This window comes from Rana temporaria, chromosome 7 (genome assembly GCF_905171775.1).
Source record: "Rana temporaria chromosome 7, aRanTem1.1, whole genome shotgun sequence".
NCBI lineage: Eukaryota > Metazoa > Chordata > Amphibia > Anura > Ranidae > Rana > Rana temporaria.
In genome coordinates, this window is record NC_053495.1 from 143890217 (window position 1) to 143917511 (window position 27295).

At 47.4% G+C, this 27295-nt stretch overlaps 2 protein-coding genes across 4 annotated transcripts in view; one reads left to right on the top strand and one right to left on the bottom strand.

Annotated features, from left to right (window-relative positions):
• LRRC8B (leucine rich repeat containing 8 VRAC subunit B) overlaps window positions 1-13867 on the bottom strand; it is a 48348-nt gene extending 34481 nt beyond the window's left edge. For both annotated transcript variants that reach the window (XM_040360071.1, XM_040360070.1), the window contains exon 1: window positions 13779-13867. The gene's annotated coding sequence lies outside the window, so the exon portion shown is untranslated. The remainder of the gene's footprint in view (window positions 1-13778) is intronic.
• A 220-nt stretch (window positions 13868-14087) lies between these two features.
• Window positions 14088-27295, top strand: part of KYAT3 (kynurenine aminotransferase 3) — an 82178-nt gene continuing 68970 nt past the window's right edge. Inside the window, exon 1 of one of the 2 annotated variants that reach the window (XM_040360072.1) lies at window positions 14088-14194. The gene's annotated coding sequence lies outside the window, so the exon portion shown is untranslated. The remainder of the gene's footprint in view (window positions 14195-27295) is intronic. The other variant, XM_040360073.1, reaches the window with a different exon arrangement.

The window sequence follows — 27295 nt, forward strand, 5'->3', positions numbered from 1 at the left end:
CAATACACCTCAGGAATGATCGTAATAAAACTGCTTTGTGTACTTACCCTTTGTGTTTCAAGATTTTAATGATAACGGGATGATTGGTTAACTATATAAAGACATTACTGACCAACTTCTAGTGCAGTCATTTGCTGTCACTGCTTTATTGTTCCTGCCATAAACATTGTATTCGTTATCATGTGTTCTCATCATATGCTCTGCAGAACTGCAAGAGCCAGTAGCAGAAAAGGGTTCTTTTATAAGCTAAAGCAATACATAGAGAGGAACTCTTGAAGAATGTCAAAATTGAATATATCACTGACAACAGTTCTGCAATGAAAAGTGTCTGAAAGGCAAAGCTACACTATATTACCAAAAGTATTGGGACAGCTGCCTTTACACACATTTAACCACTTCCCGCCCAAGGACGTCATATGACATCCTGGACTTTCAGTGGGGATATCTGAATGATGCCGGCGATTCTGCGCACCATAAGAACGATCATAGCGGCAGCTCCGCCGCTTGATCGTTCTTATAGGTGACGGGAGGGGACGCCCCCCTCTCCCGCCACCATCCGGGGCTCTCCCGTGCCACCGGGGACCCGGAGAAACGATCCGCCGGCGTCGGATGGAATGCATAGAGATGACTGCTGACCAGATGGTCCCCTGTCATCTCTATGGCCGTCGGAGGCCCGGGCGCAATTTTATGACGTCACGCCCAGGTACCCGGAAGTAAACAAAGCCGCAATCGCAGCTGTCGTCATGAGATCGTGATTTTTTTTTTCCTGATCTCATGCTTTCCAGCCTGAAGGAGAGTTGTGGGGTCTTATTGACCCCGCATCTCTCCATAAAGAGTACCTGTCACAATATATTCCTATTACAAGGGATGTTTACATTCCTTGTAATAGGAATAAAAGTGATCTAAAAAAATAATAAAAAAAATATGTAAAAAAGTGCATAAATAAAAAAAATTATAAAAAATAAATAAAAAAATTAATGTAAAAACGCCCCTGTCCCCGGTAGCTTGCACTCAGAAGCGAACACACATGCAAGTCCCGCCCACATATGTAAACACCGTTCAAAACACACATGTGAGGTATCGCTGCATGCGTTAGATCGCCAGCAACAATTCTAGTACTAGACCTCCTCTGTTACTCTAAACTGGTAACCTGTAAAAAAAAAATAAGCGTACCCTATGGAGATTTTTTAGGTACTGAAGTTTGGTGCCATTCCATGAGTGTGCGCAATTTTAAAGCGTGACATGTTAGGTATCTATTTACTCGGCGTAACAATCTTTCACATTACACGGAAAAATTGGGGTAACTTTACTGTTTTGTTATTTTAATTCATGAAACCGTTTATTTTCCAAAAAAAAAAAAAAAAGGCATTTGAAAGATTATTGCGCAAATACCGTGCGTGATAAAAAGTTGCAATGACCACCATTTTATTCCCTAGGGTGTCTGCTAAAAAAAACATATATAGTGTTTGGGGTGCAATTGTGGTGCCATTGTGCCGCAGTATAAGTATGTGAGCCGGTCGGGAACCAGATAACTGCTTGCAGACCAGCCGCCGCAGTTATACAGCGGCAGGTCGGCTCTGCTGGGCGAGATCACGTAGATCTACGTCATCTCGCCGTTCAGCCAATAGGGGCACGTGCGCCCCTCCCCGCTCGCCCCTGATGCCGACACGCGTGCCCAGCGGGCGCGATCACCACCGGGCACCTGCGATCGCTCGTTACAGGGGGAGAAATTACTTATCGTCTGTTCATACAATGTATGAACAGCGACCAGTCATTTCCCCATGTCAGTCCCACCCCCCTTCAGTTAGAACACACCCAGGGAACATAATTGACCCCTTCCTCGCCCCCTAGTGTTAACCCCTTCCCTGCCAGTGGCATTTTTATAGTAATCAATGCATTTTTATAGCACCGATCGCTATAAAAATGCCAATGGTCCCAAAAATGTGTCAAAAGTGTCCGCCATAATGTTGCAAGTACCGATAAAAAAATCGCTGATCGCCGCCATTACTAGTAAAAAAAAAATATTAATAAAAATGCCATAAAACTATCCCCTATTTTGTAAACGCTATAACTTTTGCACAAACCAATCAATAAACGCTTATTGCGATTTTTTTTTAACGAAAAATATGTAGAAGAATATGTATCGGCCTAAACTGAGGAAAAAAAATGTTTTTTTATATATTTTTGGGGATATTCATTATAGCAAAAAGCAAAAAATATTAATTTTTTTCAAAATTGTCGCTCTATTTTTGTTTATAGCGCAAAAACTAAAAACCGCAGAGGTGATCAAATACCACCAAAAGAAAGCTCTATTTGTGGAAAAAAAGGACGCTAATTTTGTTTGTGAGCCACGTCGCACGACCGCGCAATTGTCAGTTAAAGCGACACACAGCTGAATTGCAAAAAGTGGCCCGGTCATTGACCAGCAATATGGTCCGGGGCTTAAAGCGGAGGTTCACCCAAAAAACAAGTATCTAATATTACATTCAGTATACCTCAAACATGTACAGTATGCCGTTTTTTTTTTGGGGGGGGTGTACATACGGTATTATCTGTATTTTCCTCCCAGCTTCCGGGTATTCGCTCACGTGGGACTGGCCGTTCCTGTGCAGTGCCGCAATGTCATCTGGGACTTCGCCCATATGATTGACGTGCCTGAGAAAAACTCCCCCCGGCGGATAAGGTGCGTCACGACTTTCCGAAAGTAGCCGAACAGCGAGTTGGCTCTATACGGCGCCTGCGCAACGACTAGGAGCTGTGTAGAGCTGACTGCGCATATATACTCCCATTGCCATATATAAGTTATGCACAATACAAATGCGGCGTGCTGGTCTGTTTTTTGCCCTTTTTCTTTTTTTAATGTTGTTAAGGCAATGTTTATCTGCACCTGTGTGTTATCTTTTTTCTGTGTCTGTTTTTGTTGTTCCCGAGTTATGTGTCTAGGGTTTGCAGTTACCATTCGGCGGCCTTTTCAAATTACCGCCCATAATCCCGCCCTTAGACTATAAGAAGTCTAGCTCTATGGAGCGGTCGTCATTGGCTGAATAAGGAACCAATTAGCAGTTCCGAAACGTGTCCCTTTCTGATGACACACTTCCTGTTTAGTGTTCCATGCTGGTTTTCATCCCACTTCCACTGATGTCATTTCCGGGCTTCATACTCCACACTGACCCAGACAGCGTTGTGTCTCCAGAGACTGCAGCGTCCACCAGCTGTTTTCTGGATCCTACTGGAAGTATTACATACTGGGACCTTCCTTCTATCAGAACATCACCTGGATACACTTACGACATGCTCCTTTTCATCCTCTATCTTGTAAGTGTTTTTTAATCCTCTTGGGGATATTAAAAAGTTTTTATTTCTGCACTTAGAGGCGCCTTTGTTTGTTTTTCTGTTTCTCATTAGAGATCGCTTGTCTCTCTGAGTGCGGCCTGAAGTGTAAGAAGATGTCTATCCCTTCCAAAACAGACTTTAATTGCTAGGTCCTGATATCTGAAGCACCCTTGATATATACTTTTTGTTCGAAAAACAACTAATGGTTATCGCGGAAAAGGATCTAGTTGGTGCCTGTTGGGAATCCTGTGTGTCCTTACTGCTTATTGCCAGGTCATAACCTGACCCAAAATAATTCCAGATTTTTTTTCAAAACGGGTGAAAGTGATCCGAAGATCTGGATGTAGCTTTAAAATGTTACTAAACCCGGTACCCTGCATTCACTATATCTGGCCTCACATAGTTTATAGAAAATGGAAATGTAATTATTTTAGTAAATAGAAACTGCTAAATACCTTTTCTCATCAGCAGTATATAGCAATAGGGGTGCAACGGATCACAGTTGATCCGTGATCCGAACGGGTCACCCCCTTTGGATCAGAACACAATGTGATCCGCGGATTGCCGTGGCTCCGGAGGTAGGCTGAAGCCGCGGCCTTTCCTAATGTTATGGCCGAGGCTCCGGAGCTAGGCCGAAGCCGCGGCCTTTTCTAACGTTATGGCCGCAGCTTCGGCCTACCTCCGGAGCCGCGGCCATAACGCTAGGAAAGGCCGCGGCTTCGGCCTAGCTCCGGAGCCGCAGGAATAACATTAGGAAAGGCCGCGGCTTCGGCCTAGCTAAGGAGCCGCGGCCATCTTGGTACACCCGGCGGCGGCCCTCCTCTGTTTACACCCACAGAGGAGGAGCCTGCACTCGTGGGACACACGTGGGACACACCCTGTACTGCCCGAGGGGGGTCTCTTGCCCTGAGAGGAGGAGGGGGGGGGTCTCTTGCCCTGAGAGGAGGAGGGGGGGGTCTCTTGCCCTGAGAGGAGGAGGGGGGGGTCTCTTGCCCTGAGAGGAGGAGGGGGGGGGGGGTCTCTTGCCCTGAGAGGAGGAGGGGGGGTCTCTTGCCCTGAGAGGAGGAGGGGGGGGTCTCTTGCCCTGAGAGGAGGAGGGGGGGGGTCTCTTGCCCTGAGAGGAGGAGGGGGGGTCTCTTTCCCTGAGAGGAGGGGGGGGTCTCTTGCCCTGAGAGGAGGGGGGGGTCTCTTGCCCTGAGAGGAGGAGGGGGGGGTCTCTTGCCCTGAGAGGAGGAGGGGGGTCTCTTGCCCTGAGATGAGGGGGGGTCTCTTGCACTAAGAGGAGGGGGGGGGTCTCTTGCCCTGAGAGGAGGGGGGGGGGTCTTTTGCCCTGAGATGAGGGGGGGTCTCTTGCACTAAGAGGAGGGGGGAGTCTCTGAACTGAGAGGAGGGGGGGTGTCTGCACCGAGGGGGTACTATAGTGGGGGGGGGGTGAACAGTGGGGGGAAGATGTGTATATTACAGTGGGGGGGGGGGGGGAGATGTGTATATTACAGTGGGGGGGGGGGGGAAGATGTGTATATTACAGTGGGGGAGAATTTTTTTTTTTGCCGATCCGAAAAATGATCCGATCCGTGACTCCTGATCCGAGGAACGATCCGAACCGTGAGTTTTTTGGTCCGTTGCACCCCTATATAGCAGTCTTGTGACTTCTATCAGTGTCCAGGCGAGCACTGGTTAAAGCTTGTAGGAGGTGTTTTCATTCTCCTCTGATTATCCTATGAGGATGCAGGCAGGACCCCTGACCCTCTGTATGGACAGTGCTGATTGGCCTGTACCGACTACATGCACCCTCCCAAGAAAAAGCTCTCTAGCAATACACACCAAACTGAGCATGTGCAGAGTGCCCCCAATGCTCTATTCTATCAGGAGATGTATCATGGACAGTAAAAGAAGGGGAGGATCGGAGAAGACAAAATCAAACAGCCTTTTTACACTATATGGAGGATTAACTCCTTTGGTTCCACAGTGATTATAACGAGCATGCTTTACTACATAAACAGATTGATTTTACTGTTGTGGGTTTAGTAACACTTCAACTAAAGATTTTACTTCAGTCTGAATCTTTTGTTCTGGCTGTCCAAATCTCTGAATGAATGTGTATGCAGTTTTACTAATGCAGCATCACAACATCTGGAGAGACTTGGGTTCACAATGTGCAATTCAGCAACTAAAACAGAGAAGTGGTTTAATCCATATCTCCATCTGGAGGAAACGTCCACTTTTTCTCATTTCTCCCCACACTGCACTATAGGTATGTCACTGGCTTCCTAAAGTGAACCTGTGCTTTGATCATACAGTAACCATAATGTGAATTTACTAACCTTCCACAAGCTTTTCTGCCACTAGATTTAAAATTCCTGTGTTATTCTTCGCAGGCCTCAGCAATCTCCTTCCTATGCCAGCAATTTGTGCATGGGCATAGTGACTGGTTGTTTAAATAGTAGCATTGCATATTAGAGGTATTTGGCCGTTTTGGAGAAATCGGCATCGGACGATTTTTATCCAAAATTAGGCTGATATTTAACATGGCCGTTAGCGGTGCCACGGCGCCGAAGCCCCAGCCTTTCCTGATGCTGTGACCGCGGATTGCCGCCGCGGTCACAGCATCAGGAAAGGCCGCGGCTTCGGCCTAGCTCCGGAGCCGCGGCCATCTTGGTACACCCAGCGCGGCAGCCAACCAGCAGGCCCGTAACAGCCAATCGGCGGCCGCCGCTGCCGACATCCTCCACTGTAAAAAAACGTTCCCTGACATGCTGCGCGCCCTGCCTCTGCCTACAAAGCCCAGAATGCAGCGCGGGTCGGTAACTGCCGGCCCGCGCTGCATTCTGGACTTTGTAGGCAGAGGCAGGGCGCGCAGCACGTCAGGGGACCTTTTTTTTTAGAGTGGAGAATGTCGGCAGCGGCCGCCTCTGATTGGCTGTTACAGGCCCACTCTGCATTCTGGGGATTGTAGGCAGAGGTGGGGCAGCATGTCAGGGCCAGGGACAATGGAGTTTTCTTGTGCTAGGAGATGCCTGGAGCGCTCCGCTGGTGGGCATTGATGAGGTGGCACTGTGGCAGTAAATGACATTATGCTGTACTGGTGGGCACTGATGTGAGGCACTGATGAGGTGATGCACTGGTTGGGACTGATGAGGTGATGCACTGGTTGGCACTGATGTGGTGATGCACTGGTTGGCATTGATGTGGTGATGCACTGGTTGGCACTGATGTGGTGATGCACTGATGTGGTGATGCACTGGTTGGCACTGATGAGGTGATGCACTGATTGGCACTGATGAGGTGATGCACTGATTGGCACTGATTGGCACTGATGTGGTGATGCACTGGTTGGCACTGATGTGGTGATGCGCTGGTTGGCACTGATGTGGTGATGCGCTGGTTGGCACTGATGAGGTGATGCGCTGGTGAGATGCACTGGTGGGCAATGATGGGATGCACTGGTGCATTGGTGGGCATTGATGAGGTGGCACTGATGGGCTGCACTGGTGGGCATTGATGAGGTGGCACTGATGGGCTGCACTGTTGGGCACTGATGAGGTGGCACTGATAGACACCAATGAGGTGGCACTGATGGACACTGATAGGCTGCACTGGTGGGCACTAATAGGGTGGCACTGATGGGCTGCACTGGTGGGCACTAATGAGGTGGCACTGATGGGCTGCACTGGTGGGCACTGACAGGGTGCACCCCACCTCTCCACCCTAAACAATTATCTCCTCTCCACCCTAGGTTTTTTGAGATGAGGGAAAAAAAATTAAAAAAAATCGGCCTAAAATATCGGCCGCAAAAATTTACGTTGACGTATTTATTGATACGCTGCGTAAATTCAAAACTGCGCCGGCGTATCTTCTTTCTGTATTTAGAAAGCAAGATACGTCTAAATTAGGCTAAGATCCAACTGGCGTAAGTCTCTTATGCCGTCGTATCTTAGTTGCATATTTACACTGGCCGCTAGAAGGCGCTTCTGTCGATTTCAGCGTAGAATATGCAAATGAGCTGGATACGCCGATTCAGAAACGTACGTGCGCCCGGCGGATTTTTTTACGTCATTTGCGTAAGGCTTTTTCCGGCGTAACGTTACTCCTGCTATATGAGGCATAGACAATGTTAAGGATGGACGTCGGGACAGCGTTGAATTTTGCGTCATTTACATAAGTCGTTCGCGAATAGGGCTTTGCGTAAATTACGTTCACGTCGAAAGCATTGACTATTTGCGATGTGATTAGGAGCATGCGCACTGGGATAAGTTCACGGACGGCGCATGCGCTGTTCGTTAGAGACGTCATTTACGTAGGGTCATGTTTTATTTACATAAAACACGCCCACCTCTTCTCAATTTGAATTAGGCGCGCTTACGCCAACAGAGTTACGCTACGGCGCCGTAACTTAGGGCGCAGGTTCTTTGTGAATCCAGCCCCAGCCTCACTAAGTTACGGCGGCATAGCGTATCTCAGATACGCTACGCCCGCACAAACTTACGCCTGTGTTTCTGAATCTAGCCCTCTATTGTCAGCTATTGTATTCTGACACCCGGCACCTGCGGCTGTCAGAATTACCAACCAGTGCATGCAGCTCACTGGATGTAGTCATCATTTGGCTGACTTTTTTCCATCCATGCCTGGTAGAGGCTGAGCTGATGAGATGGCCCTCCCTAACACCTCCTGTCCTCTCCCCTTGAGTTGATATTGTATGACGACGCGCGTGGCAAGGGCACCTGTAGCAAGTCCTATCCAGCAGAGGACTTGGATCATGCAATGAGGCAGAAGCTAAAGAGCAAAAATGTGTTTCCCGAATGTTGTCACAGGACTTGTGAATGCAGAAGACAGAACCGTGGTCAGACGGGCAGAGGCCTGCAACAATCCGGAAGCAGAGATGTAGATTCAGGAGACAAGAGCATAAACAGGCGTCAAATGATAAGCAGGATGCAGGGCCAGGTAAAGCCTCATACACACTATCGGAATTTCCGATGGAAAAAGTCCGACTGACTTTTTCATATTTTTCTAAACTCAATGCACTGAAGAATCTGGAGCAGTAATGACAACCAATTACCTTCAACCTTTCATTTTTGAAGCTTAACTGAACAAAGTAAAGATAGAAGCGTATTGGTTGCCATGCAACGATACCCTAGATCAGGGCTTGACAAATCCCGGGCACCAGGTCGCCATGACGACTAGAAATAGGGTCCTGGCGACTTGGCTTGGAAGGGGCGGCGCCATCTGGTGGTGAGCCGTTGGTATTACAAGTTATTACCACCAGATGTGTAAGCTGGCACCATCTGGTGGTGGCCGTTGGTATTACAATTTAAGCATTACAAGTTAAAGGGGTGGTTCCCCCTAAAACAAATTTCTAACAATACATTCGTAAGACCCGTTACACTGCGGGTAGGCTGGCTTTTGTTTTGTTTTTTTAGTACATACCTCGATATCGCCGTTTCGTCCCTTGGCGGTGGGCGTTCCTAGTTGATTGACGTTCCTCCGACGGGCGCATACTGCGCGTCACGACTTTCCGACAGAAGCCGAACGTCATTGCGCAGGCGCCGTATAGAGTCCGCTCTATACGGCGCCTGCGCAGCGATGTTCGGCTTCTTTCGGAAAGTCGTGACGTCACGTATGTGCCCGTCGGAGGAACGTCAATCAACTAGGAACGCCCACCGCCAAGGGACGAAACGGCGATATCGAGGTATGTACTAAAAAAAAAAAAAAAAAAGCCAGCCTACCCGCAGTGTAACGGGTCTTACGAATCTATTGTTAGAAATGTGTTTTAGGGGGAACCACCCCTTTAAACAGCAATTCTAATGTAATTTTTCACTATTTTCACTGCCATCTTCTTATTAGAACCCCCAAACATTATATATATTTTTTATCCTAACACCCTAGAGAATAAAATTGCGATCGTTGCAATACTTTCTGTCACGCCGTATTTGCGCAGCGGTCTTACAAGCGCACTTTTTTGGGAAAAAATTACACTTTTTTTAATTAAAAAAAAGACAACAGTAAAGTTATCCCCATTTTTTTTTATATTATGAAAGATAATGTTACGCCGAGTAAATTGACGAAAAACCTTTACCCTTTAAAATCTCCATAGGCGACGTTTAAAAAATTCTACAGGTTGCATGTTTTGAGTTACAGAGGAGGTCTAGGGCTAGAATTATTGCTCTCACTCTACCAATCGCAGCGATACCTCACATGTGTGGTTTGAACACCGTTTACATATGCGGGCGCTGCTCACGTATGTGTTCGCTTCTGTACGCAAGCTCGTCGGGACGGGGCGCGTTTTCTGGCTCCTAACTTTTTTAGCTGGCTCCTAGATTCCAAGCAAATTTGTCAACCCCTGCCCTAGATACTGTCTGCTCCAGATTTGATAAATTACCCCACTGTCTTCATTATGGTGAACCACGACATGTGTTTTAGGCCGCATTCACAGATGGTGCTTCCAGAAGGCACACAGAAAAATGTTTGCGCTGCAAACACAGATTAATTGTTAATGGCACCTTAAAGCGGAGCTCCACCCAAAAATTGTACTTCCGCAGATCAGAACCCTCCCCCCCTCCGGTGTCACATTTGGCACCTTTCAGGGGGGGGGGAGGGTGCAGATACTTGTCTAAGACAGGTATTTGCACCAACTTCCAGGCATAGACTCCTGTGGGAGTCATGCCACGTCCCCGTCCCCCCGCTGTTTCCTGGGAACCAGTGAGGACGGGCCGCTCGCGCATGCGCAGTAGGGAACCGGCACGGACGGCCACAACGCTTCACTTCCTGATTCCATCACCGAGGATGGCGGCGGGGGCAGCCGAGAGACAAGCGATTGCTCAGGTTCGTCTGCCGACATCACGGGCGCGCTGGACAGGTAAGTGTCCATTTATTAAAAGTCAGCAGCTGCAGTATTTGTAGCTGCTGGCTTTTTTAAAAAAATAATTTTTTCGGGTGGACCTCCGCTTTAAGTACAGTTAGCAGATGTGTATTTTGCTGAGCGGCAAACACACTAAACATGTGCCACGCTCCACACTCAAAAAGGTTCTGGAGCTTCTTTGGTGTGTTTGTTGCTTAAAGGGCAACCCATTCATGTGAAAAGGGGCTGTCCTATTCGTGGTGTGTGGAAAAGCGCAAAAAGCGTGCAAAAAAAGCAAGCAGGAATGCGTGTTCCCACTACGCACAGTGTGAATAGGGCCTTAGAGCATTATAACACAAGTGTAAATGTTGCTGGATGGGGTCTGTGTTGCTGAGGGGACCTATTGTTGCTGGGGTGGGGCCTACTGTTGCCGAGGGAGTCTACTGTTGTGTGAAGGATCTACTGTTGCTGGTTGGGGTCTATTGTTGCTGAGGGGGCCTATTGTTGCGTAAAGGATCTATTGTTGCTGGGGAGGGGTCTATTGTTACTGGGGGATCTATTGTTGCTGGCTCCAGGGGATCTATTTTACTGCTATTTTTATTATTAGACAAGAACAAATTCCATAGACATTATTGAGCAACACAATATGATACTTGGGGCAGTACTGGGGGGGTGGAACCAAGGGACGGTGCTCAGAGGATCATAGGGTGTGTAGATGAGGGGGGGACTCAGAAGGGGGGAGTTCCTGCACCTAATCTATAAAGCCCTGCCATGGACACAACAGAATGGATTACCATAGACTGTAATGGCACCCCCACAGGATCACAGAGATCCATTCATCACCATCCATCAGAGAGCTGCCTAAGGATGGACACCTATACAGAGAACAAAGACCAGGCAGTGTGCTGAGAGGACAGGGCTACTGATGTACTATGTATGGATCTTAGAGGTGATCACCCCCCATGACTGTGTATACTGATGTACTATGTATGGACCTCAGAGGTGATCATCCCCCATCACTGTGTATACTGATGTACTATGTATGGACCTCAGCGGAGATCATCCCCCATCACTGTGTATACTGATGTACTATGTATGGACCTCAGCGGAGATCATCCCCCATCACTGTGTATACTGATGTACTATGTATGGACCTCAGAGACGATCATCCCCCATCACTGTGTATACTGATGTACTATGTATGGACCTCAGAGGAGATCATCCCCCATCACTGTGTATACTGATGTACTATGTATGGACCTCAGCGGAGATCATCCCCCATCACTGTGTATACTGATGTACTATGTATGGACCTCAGAGACGATCATCCCCCATCACTGTGTATACTGATGTACTATGTATGGACCTCAGAGACGATCATCCCCCATCACTGTGTATACTGATGTACTATGTATGGACCTCAGAGGTGATCATCCCCCATCACTGTGTATACTGATGTACTATGTATGGACCTCAGAGGTGATCATTCCCCATCACTGTGTATACTGATGTACTATGTATGGACCTCAGAGGTGATAATCCCCCATCACTGTGTATACTGATGTACTATGTATGGACCTCAGAGGTGATCATCCCCCATCACTGTGTATACTGATGTACTATGTATGGACCTCAGAGACGATCATCCCCCATCACTGTGTATACTGATGTACTATGTATGGACCTCAGAGGTGATCATTCCCCATCACTGTGTATACTGATGTACTATGTATGGACCTCAGAGGTGATCACCCCCCATCACTGTGTATACTGATGTACTATGTATGGACCTCAGAGGTGATCACCCCCCCCATCACTGTGTATACTGATGTACTATGTATGGACCTCAGAGGTGATCATCCCTCATCACTGTGTATACTGATGTACTATGTATGGACCTCAGAGGTGATCACCCCCATCACTGTGTATACTGATGTACTATGTATGGATCTTAGAGGTGATCACCCCCCATCACTGTGTATACTGATGTACTATGTATGGACCTCAGAGGTGATCACCCCCATCACTGTGTATACTGATGTACTATGTATGGATCTCAGAGGTGATCATCCCCCATCACTGTGTATACTGATGTACTATGTATGGATCTCAGAGGTGATCATCCCCCATCACTGTGTATACTGATGTACTATGTATGGACCTCAGAGGTGATCATCCCTCATCACTGTGTATACTGATGTACTATGTATGGACCTCAGAGGTGATCATCCCCCATCACTGTGTATACTGATGTACTATGTATGGACCTCAGAGGTGATCACCCCCATCACTGTGTATACTGATGTACTATGTATGGACCTCAGAGGTGATCATCCCCCATCACTGTGTATACTGATGTACTATGTATGGACCTCAGAGGAGATCACCCCCATCACTGTGTATACTGATGTACTATGTATGGACCTCAGAGGTGATCATCCCCCATCACTGTGTATACTGATGTACTATGTATGGACCTCAGAGGTGATCATCCCCCATCACTGTGTATACTGATGTACTATGTATGGACCTCAGAGGAGATCACCCCCCATCACTGTGTATACTGATGTACTATGTATGGACCTCAGAGGTGATCATCCCCCATCACTGTGTATACTGATGTACTATGTATGGATCTCAGAGGTGATCATCCCCCATCACTGTGTATACTGATGTACTATGTATGGATCTCAGAGGAGATCACCCCCCATCACTGTGTATACTGATGTACTATGTATGGATCTCAGAGGAGATCACCCCCCATCACTGTGTATACTGATGTACTATGTATGGATCTCAGAGGAGATCACCCCCCATCACTGTGTATACTGATGTACTATGTATGGACCTCAGAGGTGATCACCCCCATCACTGTGTATACTGATGTACTATGTATGGATCTCAGAGACGATCATCCCCCATCACTGTGTATACTGATGTACTATGTATGGATCTGAGAGGAGATCACCCCCCATCACTGTGTATACTGATGTACTATGTATGGACCTCAGAGGTGATCACCCCCCATCACTGTGTATACTGATGTACTATGTATGATCTCAGAGGTGATCATCCCCATCACTGTGTATACTGATTTACTATGTATGGACCTCAGAGGTGATCATCCCTCATCACTGTGTATACTGATGTACTATGTATGGACCTCAGAGGAGATCACCCCCCATCACTGTGTATACTGATGTACTATGTATGGACCTCAGGAGGTGATCATCTCCCATCACTGTGTATACTGATGTACTATGTATTGACCTCAGAGGAGATCACCCCCCATCACTGTGTATACTGATGACAATCTCTGTACACATCCTGTCTACAAGGAATAGCAGATGTCACATGTCATCAGGTGACAGTTGAGTATTTCACATCCAGCTACAGTCTGAGCTCCTAACACCATAACCCTATACAGCCTCCATCAGATGCATCTCATCACCCTGACAGCCCATTGACACAACACTGTAATGTGATCTGCTGATCCCACCCCCGCCTGCTCATCACCTATAATAGACAGACAGCCCAGGACATGGTCTGTGTATGCTGAGAACCCCCCATCGGATGATCACTGACACACATACACAACATGGACACTTACATGACTCAGTCCCCATCTACCCCATCTGCCTCTTTTGTTGGCCTGTCTGTTAGCTGTTGCTTCCTACTGCCTTACAGAATACGCTACATCCACACACTGGCCAATGGCAGTTCGCTCTGTGCAGAACACCTCGTATTATTGGTCTTTGACTCTGTCAGTCACCGACCGTTCTCCAATGGAAGGAAGCAGCGAATAAGCTAAGGAGGACGGGCAGCTGGTTTTCTCCGAGTCGTTCCTTATTGGCTTATGGTAGCTTCCCATCTACCGGGCCCCCCAATCACGTTTTCTCGTTACTGTAAGAGGGCGGGGATGAGTGTTTGCATTGGATGAACCCTCCTCTTCCTCCTCACATGCTGGTCACTGAAGTTTGTAGGGAGAAGAGGACGCAGCTGAGTCAGTGATATCAGACGTGAGCAGTAAGTAGCTCCATTCTATTAGCGGACATAGCTGTGACATGGAGTACAATGAGAGCTCTGTGATTGGAGGAGATCGGGGTTCTCGCTGAGGGGACAGCCTGTCCTATTTCATCATTCAATAGATGGGAGAGTGCAGGATCTGTGTCCACAGGGGCCACACATGGTACAATCACATTGTCTGCTCATTACAGAGGAGCTCCAGCCTACTTCAGGAAATAGGTCAGCAGCTACAAATTCTGTGACTGCTGACTTAATATTAGGACACTTGCCTGTTTATGAATCCAGCGGTGTCGGCACACTGGAGTCATCAGATGGTTCCAAATCGGTGGTCATGTTTTTATGGTGGGATATTCAACACAGAAAAACTAGATGTAACATAATGTAATACATGAAATAATGATTACTCATACATCACCCTCTCTAACATTTACAATACTGTGCAAATTTATAGATACAGAGCCCCGAATCCCACCCCATTGGTTACAAACTGCCATATCTGCAGACTACGCGCATAATCCGTTCCGGGAGAACGGGGCGCATAATGCGTTCCGGGAGAACGGGGCGCGTAATCCGTTCCGGGAGAACGGGGCGCTTAATCCGTTCCGGGAGAACGGGGCGCTTGATCCGTTCCGGGAGAACGGGGCGCTTGATCCGTTCCGGGAGAACGGGGCGCGTGATCCGTTCCGGGAGAACGGGGCGCGTGATCCGTTCCGGGAGAACGGGGCGCTTGATCCGTTCCGGGAGAACGGGGCGCTTGATCCGTTCCGGGAGAACGGGGCGCTTGATCCGTTCCGGGAGAACGGGGCGCTTGATCCGTTCCGGGAGAACGGGGCGCATGATCCGTTCCGGGAGAACGGGGCGCATGATCCGTTCCGGGAGAACGGGGCGCATGATCCGTTCCGGGAGAACGGGGCGCATGATCCGTTCCGGGAGAACGGGGCGCATGATCCGTTCCGGGAGAACGGGGCGCATGATCCGTTCCGGGAGAACGGGGCGCATGATCCGTTCCGGGAGAACGGGGCGCTTGATCCGTTCCGGGAGAACGGGGCGCTTGATCCGTTCCGGGAGAACGGGGCGCTTGATCCGTCCCGGGAGAACGGGGCGCTTGATCCGTTCCGGGAGAACGGGGCGCTTGATCCGTTCCGGGAGAACGGGGCGCTTGATCCGTTCCAGGAGAACATGGCTGGACTGGATTTGGCCCTGGACTTCATCCAGACTGGCCCACTTTGACAGGTCTCTCCCATGGTGGCCGGCCAGCCAGCCAACCCACCCCGATGGCCACCCAAGCCCCCTCCCCCTTCACTAGCCATTCTACTTTATTAGAGTAGAACAGCTGATACTCTTATATGCAGTACCAGTGGGGAAGCTAGACATCATTTCACCCGGGTCAAAGAATCAGTTTGGTGCCCCCCCCCCAATGGGGCAAGATTAGGCAGAAGTGAGAAACTCCCAAGCCCCATAGCTGTTGAGTCAGCTGTCTGTCCCCCCCCATGCTCCTTTGTCCCCCCCCCCCCACGTGATTCTCTGTCCCCCCCCCCCCCCACATGCTTCTGCATTCCTCTCCTGATCTTCTAGTCCCCCCTGCTCATCTGTACCCTCGTGCTCTTCTGGTCCCCCCCATGCTTTTCTGTTCCCCTGTGCGTCTCTGGTCCCCCCATGCTCCTCTATCCCCCCCCCCCCCATGCTGCTCTGGTCCCCCATGCTCCTCTGGCCCCCCATGCTCCTCTATTTCCCCCCATGCTGCGCTGGTCCCTCATGTGCTGCTCTGGTCCCCCATGCGCCTCTTTTCTCCCCCCCCACCATGATGCTCTGGTTCACCATGTGCCTCTCCCCCCCCCCTCCCCCATGATGCTCTGGTCCCCCATGCGCCTCTATTCTCCCCCCCCCCCCACCAAGATGCTCTGGTTCACCATGTGCCTCTATTCCCCCCCCCCATGATGCTCTGGTCCCCCATGCGCCTCTATTCTCCCCCCCACCATGATGCTCTGGTTCACCATGCGCCTCTATTTTCCCCCCATGCTGCGCTGGTCCCACATGCGCCTCTATTTCCCCCCCATGCTGCGCTGGTCCCACATGCGTCTCTATAGTCCCCCATGCGCCTCTATCCCCCAAATGATGCTCTAGTCCCCCGTAGCGCTCACCTCCTCTCCCTGGATAGTTAAGTTCAGCGTGAGTGAATACAGACTCATTAAGCTCATCATACGATCCGGAAAGAGGGCAGCCACACACAGCTGTGACATAAGCTTCCTCGGCACTCGTACTCCTGGTCTTTCCTTCACCCGCTCTCTATATATATTCTCCGCAGCAGCAGACAAGTTGGAGAGCGGGGGAAGGAAAGACGAGTGCCGAGGAAGCTTATGTCACAGCTGTGTGTGGCCTGCGCCGTCCTTCCGAATCGTATGATGAGCTTCTCAGTGCGACTCCTGAGGAGCATGTCTGTGTTCAGTTACGCTGAAGTTAACTAGCCAGGGAGAGGAGGTGGGCGAGGGAGGGAGAGGAGGTGGGCGAGGGAGGGAGAGGAGGTGGGCGAGGGAGGGAGAGGAGGTGAGCGCTGCGGGGAGGGAGAGGAGGTGAGCGCTGCGGGGAGTGAGGGAGGTGAGCGCTGCGGGGAGTGAGTGAGGGGAGGTGAGGTGAGGTGAGCGCTGCGGTGAGTGAGGGAGGGGAGGTGAGGTGAGCGCTGCGGGGAGGGAGGGGAGGTGAGCGCTGCGGGGAGGGAGGGGAGGTGAGCGCTGCGGGGAGGGAGGGGAGGTGAGGTGAGCGCTGCGGGGAGGGAGGGAGAGGAGGTGAGCGCCAATGACAGATTGACGTCGGCAAAGTGGTTGTAGAATCCTGACTGGACGTCATATGACGTCCTCAGGATTCTGAGCCGCTGCGCGCCCCGGGGGCGCGCATCGCGGCAATCGTTGTTGCGGGGTGTCAGTCTGCCCCCCCGCAACACCGATCTCGGTAAAGAGTCTCTCACGGAGACTCTTTACCACGTGATCAGCCGTGTCGAATCACGGCTGTTCACGATGTAAACAGGAAGAGCCGTTGATGGCTCTTCCTCACTCACGTCTGACAGACGCGAGTAGAGGAGAGCCGATCGGCGGCTCTCCTGACAGGGGGGGTTCGCGCTGATTGTTTATCAGCGCAGCCCCCCCTCGGATCGCCACATGGACCACCAGGGAAGCCACCAGGACCACCAGGGAAGGGCAGATAAAAAAAAAGGGCTGTAAAAAAAAAAAAAAAAAAAGCATTTAAAAAGAAAAAGATGCCAATCAGTGCCCACAAATGGGCACTGACTGGCAACATAGGTAAATCAGTGTCGCCCCAGTGTCCATCAGTGCCACCCCACATTGTCCATCAGTGCCACCCCACAGTGCCCATCCATGCCCAGTGCCTATCAGTGCCGCCCATGAGTGCCTATCAGTGCCGCCCATGAGTGCCTATCAGTGCCGCCTATGTGTGCCCATCAGTGCCGCCTATGTGTGCCCATCAGTGCCGCATACAAGCGCCGCCAATCAGTGCCACCTCATCTGTGCCCGTCAGTACTACCTCATCGATGTCCATCAGTGCCATCTCATCGGTGCCCATCAGTGCCGCCATATCAGTGGCCGTAATTGAAAGAGAAAACTTACTTATTTACAAAAAAATTAACAGAAAAAAATAAAAACGTATTTTTTTTTTTCAAAATTTTCTGTCTTTTTTTAGTTGTTGCGCAAAAAAAAAAATTGCAGAGGTGATCCAATACCACCAAAAGAAAGCTCTATTTGTGGGTAAAAAAGGACGCCAATTTTGTTTGGGTACAGTGTAGCATGACCGCGCTATTGCCATTCAAAGTGCGACAGTGCTGAAAGCTGAAAATTGGCTTGGGCGGGAAGGTGTATACGTGCCCTGTATGGAAGTGGTTAATCTACTATAGATTTAGTCGACTAAAATCTTATGTTAGTCTACTGAAACATTTCATATGACTAAAACTAAATGGCATTTTAGTAAAAATTTAAACTAGATCCAAATTTGCGGTCAAAATTAACACTGGTATTGAAGAATGGGGGGAGGCAAGAAAAACGCAGTAAGTTAGCCAGTGCTACAGAAATTCAACGGAATAAGTTCAGCTACATCATCCCTGAACAATCTATTCCCTGTTTAGGGGCGCCATAAAACCATTAGACTTGTGTATGAAGGGGTGTAAATTAGAGCTGCACAATTCTTAAAAAAAATCGCGATCTCGATTTAACCCCCTTACAATCTGTATTGCAGTTTCCTGATTCTTTCATGCAACAAATGTAGAGACTTCTCTGCTCACTCTGGCAGTCTGCCAAGTATTTAACAACATTGTCCATGCTGGTAGATACGTAGAAACATTGTAACTCTTCGGCCCCATACACACGATAGAATCCATCCGCAGATAAATCCCAGCAAATGGGTTTCTGCGGATAGATCCTATGGTGTGTACACGCCAGCGGATCTGTTTCCGCGGAGAAATCTCCTCTGGGATGGATTCCAGCAGATCGGATATTTGCTGACATGCACAACAAATCCATCTGCTGGAATCCATTCCAACGGATGGATCCGCTCGTCTGTACAGACTTACCGGATCCATTCGTCCAAAGGGATTCCCCGCACGCGTCGTAATGATTTGACGCATGCGTGGAATTCCTTATATGACAGCGTCGCGCCCGTCGCCGCGTCATAATCGCGGCGACGGCGCGACACGTCATCGGCAGAGGATTTCCGCGCGGATTTCAATGCGATGGTGTGTACACTCCATCCCATCGAAATCAGCGGAAATCTTTGAGAGGATTTATCCGTGGAAACGGTCCGCCCGACCGTATCTGCGGATAAATCCTCTCGTGTGTACGGGGCCTTCTTCTTGGATCAAAGGGATAAACTTCTCTGTGTAAATGCAGGAAGTTTAACCACTTAAAGTCTAAACCTTTTTCTGACGCTTGTTTCTTACAAAGTTAAAATCAGTATTTTTTGCTATATATATTACTTGGAACTCATATATATATTTTAGCAGAGAGCCTAGGGCAGTGATCGCGAACCTTGGCACCCCAGATGTTTTGGAACTACATTTCCCATGATGCCCCTGCACTCTGCATTGTGGTTGAGCATCATGGGAAATGTAGTTCCAAAACATCTGTGGTGCCAAGGTTCGCCATCAATCGCGGCGATACCTCACGTGTGGTTTGAACACCGCTTTCATATGTGGGCGCTACTTATGTATGTGTTCGCTTCTGCATGCAAGCTCGTCGGGACGGCGCGTGTTTTCTGGCTCCTAACTTTTTTAGCTGGCTCCTAGATTCCAAGCAAATTTGTCAAGCCCTGATGTAAGATATCACAGAGGGGGGTGTGTATGACACGTGCATTGCAAACGTATTGGTCCAATGGGAGATTTTGTTTCTGCGAAAAGATTTTGAAGTAGTGCGAAAATTTCAGTTTTTAGCCAATGGGTTCATACTTCGGTGTGTATATCTTTACGTCTCCACAATAAAATCATCGTATTGTAAGATATCAAAGAGGGGGATGTGTATGACACGTGTGCACTGTAAACATATTGGTCCAATGGGAGAATTTGTTTTTAACCCATTTAGTAGTGCAAATATTTCAGTTTGTAGCCAATAGGTTGGTATTTGGGACTCTGTATCTTTAACTTGATTAACCACTTAAGGACCCCCCTACCGACGATATACGTCGGCAGAATGGCACGGCTGGGCACCATTACGTACCTGTACGTGTCTCTTTAAGGCCCAGCTGTGGGGTCGTAAGCGCGCCGGCGCACTCGCGACCCGATCCGAAGCTCCATGACCCGTGGACCCGATCACCGCCGGTGTCCTGCGATCGGTCACCGGAGCTGAAGAACGGGGAGAGGTGTGTGTAAACCAGGGCTCGACAAATCCAGGTCGCCATGGCAACTAGAAATGGTGTCCTGGCGACTTGGCTTGGAAGGTGGCCATCTGGTGGTGAGCCGTTGGTATTACAAGTTATTAGCACCAGATGTGAGCTGGCACCATCTGGTGGTGGCCGTTGGTATTACAGGTTAAGCATTACAAGTTAAACAGCAATTCTAATGTCATTTTTCACTATTTTTTACTGCCATCTTCTTCCCTCTAATTAGAACCCCCAAACATTATATATATTTTTTATTCTAACACCCTAGAGAATAAAATGGAGATCGTTGCAATACTTTCTGTCAAACAGTATTTGCGCAGCGGTCTTACAAGCACACTTTTTTTGGAAAAAATTACACGTTTTTTAATAAAAAATAAGACAACAGTAAAGTTATCCCAATTTTTTTTTTAATATTATGAAAGATAATGTTACGCCGAGTAAATTGATACCCAACATGTCACGCTTCAAAATTGCGTCCGCTCGTGGAATGCTGACAAACTTTTACCCTTTAAAATCTTCATAGGCGACGTTTAAAAAAATCTACAGGCTGCATGTTTTGAGTTACAGAGGAGGTCTAGGGCTAGAATTATTGCTCTCGCTCTACCAATCACGGCGATACCTCACATATGTGGTTTGAACACTGTTTACATATGCGGGCGCTGCTCACGTATGTGTTCGCTTCTGCGCGCAAGCTCGTCGGGACGGGGTTTTCTGGCTCCTAACTTTTTTAGCTGGCTCCTAGATTCCAAGCAAATTTGTCAAACCCTGGTGTAAACCCTGTTCTTCATTGTGGCAGTGATGTCTGTTCCCTGATATAGGGAAAGACGATCACTCACGTCACACGTCCAGTCCCGCCCCCCCTACAGTTAGAAACACATATGAGGTCACACTTAACCCTACAGTGCCCCCTAGTGGTTAACTCCTAAACTGCAATTGTCATTTTCACAGTAATCAGTGCATTTTTATAGCACTTTTTGCTGTGAACATGACAACGGTCCCAAAAATGTGTCAAAATTGTCCGATGTGTCCGCCATAATGTCGCAGTCACAAAATAAATCGCTGATCGCCGCCATTAGTAAAAAAAAAAAATGATTAATAAAAATGGAATACAACTTTCCCCTATTATGTAAACGCTATAAATTTTGCGCAAACCAATCGATAAACGCTTACTGCGATATTATTATTATTTTTTACCAAAAATCGGTAGAATACGTATCGGCCTAAACTGAGGAATATATATATATATATATATATATTATGTGTATTATAGCAAAAAGTAAAAAATATTGATTTTTTTTCCAAATTGTCGCTCTATTTTTGTTTATAGCGCAAGAAATAAAAACCGCAGAGGTGATCAGATACCACCAAAAGAAAGCTCTATTTGTGGGAAAAAAGGAACGTCAATTTTGTTTGGGAGCCACGTCGCACGACCGCGCAATTGTCTGTTAAAGAGACGCAGTGCCGAATTACAAAACCTGGCCCTTTAGCTGCATTTTGGTCCGGGGCTTAAAGCGGTTGTAAACCCGTTTAAAATGTTTTATTTTTTTTTCTCCTGCAAGGCAAAAGTCATAATGAGCTAGTATGCACCGCATATTAGCTCATTATGAAATACTTACCTCGGAACGAGGTGTGTAAAACTTACCTGGTTCACGCCGAGTGAGAAATCATCTTGCTCCGACGTGTCTTCCGGGTATCGCCGCTCCAGCGCTGTGATTGGCTGGAGCGGCGAAGACGTCACTCCCGCGCGTGCGCGAGATTTAAATTCGGCAAGGTCCGGCTGCTGCCGGTCCTTTAGCCGAGGATCCCCCCTGCGCATGCGCCGCTGACATCAGCGGCGCATTGCGAGGGGAATATCTCCTAAACCGTGCAGGTTTAGGAGATATTCTTTATACCTACAGGTAAGCCTTATTATAGGCTTACCTGTAGGTAAAAGTCATAAAGTGGGGTTTACAACCACTTTAAGTGGTTAAACTGTATGACGCCGCAAATGTACATTTCCGGTCAAATGCTCGGCCCATAGACTATAGAAGAATTTGAATGTTGGTTGACTAGTAATAATTTATAAATATAATTATTACTAGTGTCATACAACATTAGAATTCTTCTATAGCTTGTAGGCGGAACATTCGACCGGAAATACGGTTGCCGCGTCGTACAGTTTAGCTGCTTCGTCGAATCTTCTTGGAACATTCGACAGACACCATAAGCCTTCAATGACAGATTCGACCTTAATTCGGATTTTTGGACTAATGCCATTTTTAACGAAACAAAATAAATGAAAAACTGATTTCGGGAGTAACTAAAGAAATTTTTCGGACGAAAATGTAATTCCGAAACAAAATATTTCAGTGTGCGCATGTCTAGTAGATGGTTGTAGCGGGAGGACGGCCAGGTTCCATGTGGTTTGTGTGTGACCATAGAGTTTAGTGGTTTCAGCACCTAGGACTATATGTGCAGATTGTTGTGACACCTAGCTTTGAATTTCATGACGCAGCTTTTCAAACTAATGTGAGAAATATTTTCTAACCCCATATAGTCTTGTAGGGAGTTAGAAGTTAGAGCGTGGGATTTTAGCTTTGTTTTTGTAAGGGTAAGCAGAGGCTTCATTTCTATTTGCTGTCCTGGATTTTAAACATTACTGCAATGTGATAGGAGGTGGTGTCCACAGTAACCAATCTAAATTTGCCTTTGCATAAAGGGCCTTTGAGGGGTTAGTACATGGTTTCATAATTTAAATACATGATTCTGTTTAAGTAACTGAGGTTGTGTAACCACTTCTGCATGTGACAGAGGAATCTTGGTATGGGCAGTTTATAAATCAACAACGTAAGTCTTTGCTCATATTACCAGGAAAAAACAATCGCTCTTCACCGCCTAATGTCACCTTGCAGTGAATACCTTCTAGAACTATTCTCTCAGAAATTCCACCGTATCGAACTTGACCTCTATATGAATGTTAGACGTTACCTGTGCTTGAAGACCAACGGTCTGTTCACACTTCCTTTTTGTGTGCTCTGTGTGCCTCCATGGGCCAAAAATACACCTGCTTTATTTTCTATAGCACTGAATGGCATGTGTGGTGGTTTTAGCTGTGTATTTCTTGTTTAACCACTTGCTTACTGGGCACACATACCCCCCTCCTGCCCAGGTGAAATTTCAGCTTCCGGCACTGCGTCGCTTTAACTGACAATTGCGCGGTCGTGCAACGTGGCTCCACAAAATTGATGTCCTTTTTTCCCCACAAATAGAGCTTTCTTTTGGTGGTATTTGATCACCTCTGCGGTTTTTATTTTTTGCGCTATAAACAAAAAAAGAACGACAATTTTGAAAAAAAATCCAATATTTTTTACTTGTTGCTATAATAAATATCCCAATTAAAAAAAAAAAAAACAACAACATTTTTTTCAGTCTAGGCCGATACGTATTCTTCTACATATTTTTGGTAAAAAAAAAACGCAATAAGCGACTGTTATAGCGCCTACAAAATAGGGGACAGAATTATTATTTTTAGTTTTTGTTTTACTAGTAATGGCGGCGATCTGCGTATTTTTATTTTTATTGGGACTGCGACATTATGGCGGACACATCGGACACTTTTGACACATTTTTGGCACCATTCACATTTATACTGCGATCAGTGCTATAAATATGCACTAATTACTGTATAAATGTTACTGGCATTGAAGGGGTTAACACTAGGGGGTGAGGAAGGGGTTAAATGTGTACCCTGAATAGTGTTCTAACTGTGGGGGAAGGGGGGTGACTGGGGGAGGTGACCGATCTGTGTCCCTATGTACAAGAGACACAGATCGGTCTCCTCTCTCCCTGACAGCACCGCTGTCTCTGTGAGAGCTGGCAATGAGAAATGATCTCATATGTTTACATATGAGATCATCTCTCATTGGCCGCACAGATCGCCTACCAAACGGCCACTCTGATTGGCCGTTGACGGCGATCTGTGATTGGCTGTGTCCAAGGGACACGGCCAGCACAGAGTTTCCCCGCTGCGCGCTCGGGGAACGAGGAAAGGGGCGGACGTCAATTGACGTCCAGTTGGATTTTCAGGTCCGCGCTGTAGCCGTCATTCGGCTATAGCGCGGGCCTCAGGTGGTTAAAAAGGAATTCCAATGCACCACAACACAGTTAAAAATCAGACGTAGGGCTGGGGAAAAAATCTATTCAAAATCTGAATCGAGTTGCAAGGGCAAATCGATTCAGATTTTGGCCGAATCGATTTTATTTATTTCCTTCATAGGACCGGCGCTCTGCGGACTAGGCCGAAGCCCCCCCCCCCCCCAAATAAATCCTGCCCACAGCTTGCCGCGATCCTGGGAAGAGGCCGGATGCCGCGGACTAGGCCGAAACCGCAGCCTTTTCCCAGGATCGAGACGAGCAGCGGGCAGGATTTTTTAGACGAGGCCGCGGCTTCGGCCTAGTCGACTGCCTTTTTCCAGGATCGCGGCAGACTAGGCCGAAGCCGCGGCCTCGCCTAAAAACTCCTGCCAGCGCGCGGAGTCTATCAGGGAAAAAAAACTTGATTCGAGGCGCAAATCCAAGTTTTTTTTTTTGTTTTTTAAATCGCAGATTTATTTTTGCCCAAAATCGCCCAGCCCTAATCGGACGTGCATTTTTTTTTTTTTTTTCTGATTCAGCATACCACAAGGCAAGGTTTGTGCATACGTCGTAGTGCCCGTGGGTTGAAGTTCTGTTCAAAATAAATGGCATTATATTGCCTCATGTTGGGTTAACATTCATTGTTCCACAGGTTAGTGCAATGCATAGGTGTCACAGGGCTTTTAAAGTAAAAATCCTAGCTTTGTTAAGGAAAAAAATCACCCCAGTGTATTCTAGGTACCGTATTTATCGGCGTATAACACCAACCTTCATTTTAAGAGTGAAGTTTCAGGAAAAAAAAACATACATTTTAAAGCGGGGGTTCTCCCTAAATTTTTTTTTTTTTTCTAGCATCTCATTCAGTATAGTAGCGTGAGCTACAGTATGCCTTTATATTTTTTTTTGGCGCCGTACTCGCTGTGTTTAATCGCGTAGTAAAGTTTCAGGGGAATGGACGTTCCTATGCAGAGGGCTCGTGATTGACGGCCGGCTATGGCGCGTCACGCTTCACGGAAATAGCCGAAATATGTGTTTGCTCTTCACGGCGCCTGCGCAGTCAGCTCCAATGTCTGTGCGCAGGCGCCGTATAGCGCCGGGAAGAGCCGAGACCTACTCCGGCTATTTTCGTGACGCGCCATAGCCAGCCGTCAATCATGAGCCCTCTGAATAGGAACGCCCATTCCCCGCGGGGAGTCTGAAATTTTACTATGCGATTTAACAGTGAGTACGGCGCCAAAAAAATATATAAAGGCATACTGTAGCTCGCGCTACTATGCTGAATGAGATGCTATAAAGTTGTTTTTTAGGGTGAAACACCGCTTTAAAAATAAGAAGTTGAAGCAAAATAAGGGTCAGTGCCCATCAATGCAGCCTGATCAATGCCCATCCACAGCCTCACAATTGCCCATCAATGCAGCTTGATTAATGCCCATCTGCAGCCTCCCCATTGCTATGAATGCAGCCTTATCAATGCCCATCTCGGGGAGGGGGGTGGGTTGAGCGCCGTCAGATTACATACAGCGGCCTCTTTAATACAGAGTCCCGCCTCCTGGACCAGCTTCTATGATGGACAGAACACTGGTCCAATGCCGGCCCTGGAGATGGACTTCCTATTACTGAGGCCGCTGAGTAAGCAGGAGATTCTCGCTGTATGTAATCTGACGGCGCTCGTCCCCCCCCCCCCCCCCCCCCCCCGTTCTCTCCGAGGCAGCCCAAACTGCAGTATTGGTGTATAACACGCACACACTATTTGCAGGGTGAAAAGGTGAGTGTTATACGCCAATAAATACAGTACGTACTGATTTTAGCAAAACTTATTGCAGAGCCTTGGCTGTTTCTGTTTTGGAGATAGTAAAGTATTCCTTGTCAGAACTTTCTGAAACGGATTACTTTATAGAAGGATTTGACTTGACCATAACCACTACCTCAGGTTTGTTATAAGAAAACATGCAGATTCAGAAAATTATGGTTAATTGCAGATTGCCATGAATAGTGGAATATTTAATTTAATTCATTGCATTTATTCTACTTGTGGGGTGACCTGGTGATTTTATGACTGGGCTTCTTTACTGGACACTTACCCTATCTGGCTGAATGATGTACAATCCTTTATCTCTCATCTCTTAGTATCTTTAAATCTGATATTTTCATTTCTAGTGGATTCAACAATTGGCTTATTTTCCCAAATCTGATTGGCCACATATACTGTAACTTCACTTTGCAACGTCTGCATTCACCACCTGGTTTACTGTATTCTTCAGGATGCTTTATTGTGACGTCTCCCAAATTGGTCTATGGACATTGGTTTTCCTTGTCTTGCTTCTCCCTGCAATGGATTTGGGCCTTGTTTTTAGCTTTTTGTTTTGCATTCTTTATTCATCTGTTCCAATCTGTTTTTAGTAGTATGTTGACGCTGTCTATGGGTGACTATTAAAATTGTTTATTTCTAATTATCCGCTTCCATAATTTTTTTTTTTTTTGTGGTACTTAAAGGGGTTGTAAAGGTTTATTTCTTATTTTCTAAATAGGTTTCATTTTAAGCTAGTGCATTGTTGGTTCACTTACCATAATTTCCGGTGCATAAGATGACCTTTTGTACTTAAAGTGGAGTTTCACCCATAAATATAACATTACATCAGTAGTTTTAAAAAAATGTCATTAGTCCTTTACGAAATTTTTTTTTTTGTTTAGATGCCTTCAAAGTGTTGTTGCTAGGCAGAATAGTTAATCTTCCCACTTCCTGCACCTAGGTGCTTAATGCTTCCTAACCTACACCGCACAGACTCCTGGGAATGTAGTGGGTGTAACTTTCCAGGAGTCTGTGCACTCCCCAGTCTCAAAGAATCATGTGACTTGGACAGCACAGGTGCTGAAACCTGATCTGACACTGCTTGTGCAGCACTGAGCATGTGCGAGATCTGCAAGGCTGAAATCCAGGAAGTCATACAGTCTGGCTTCATGATGCCCACACTTAAGATGGCCCCAGTCAATTTCTATTTTATAAAGTGTCTAAATGCTGTAACAACCTAACAAAACGAACCTTAGTTTACAGACTAACTTTACTAGAATACATTAAGCTTGTGTATTACAGGGGTATTTATATTTAAAAAGTGA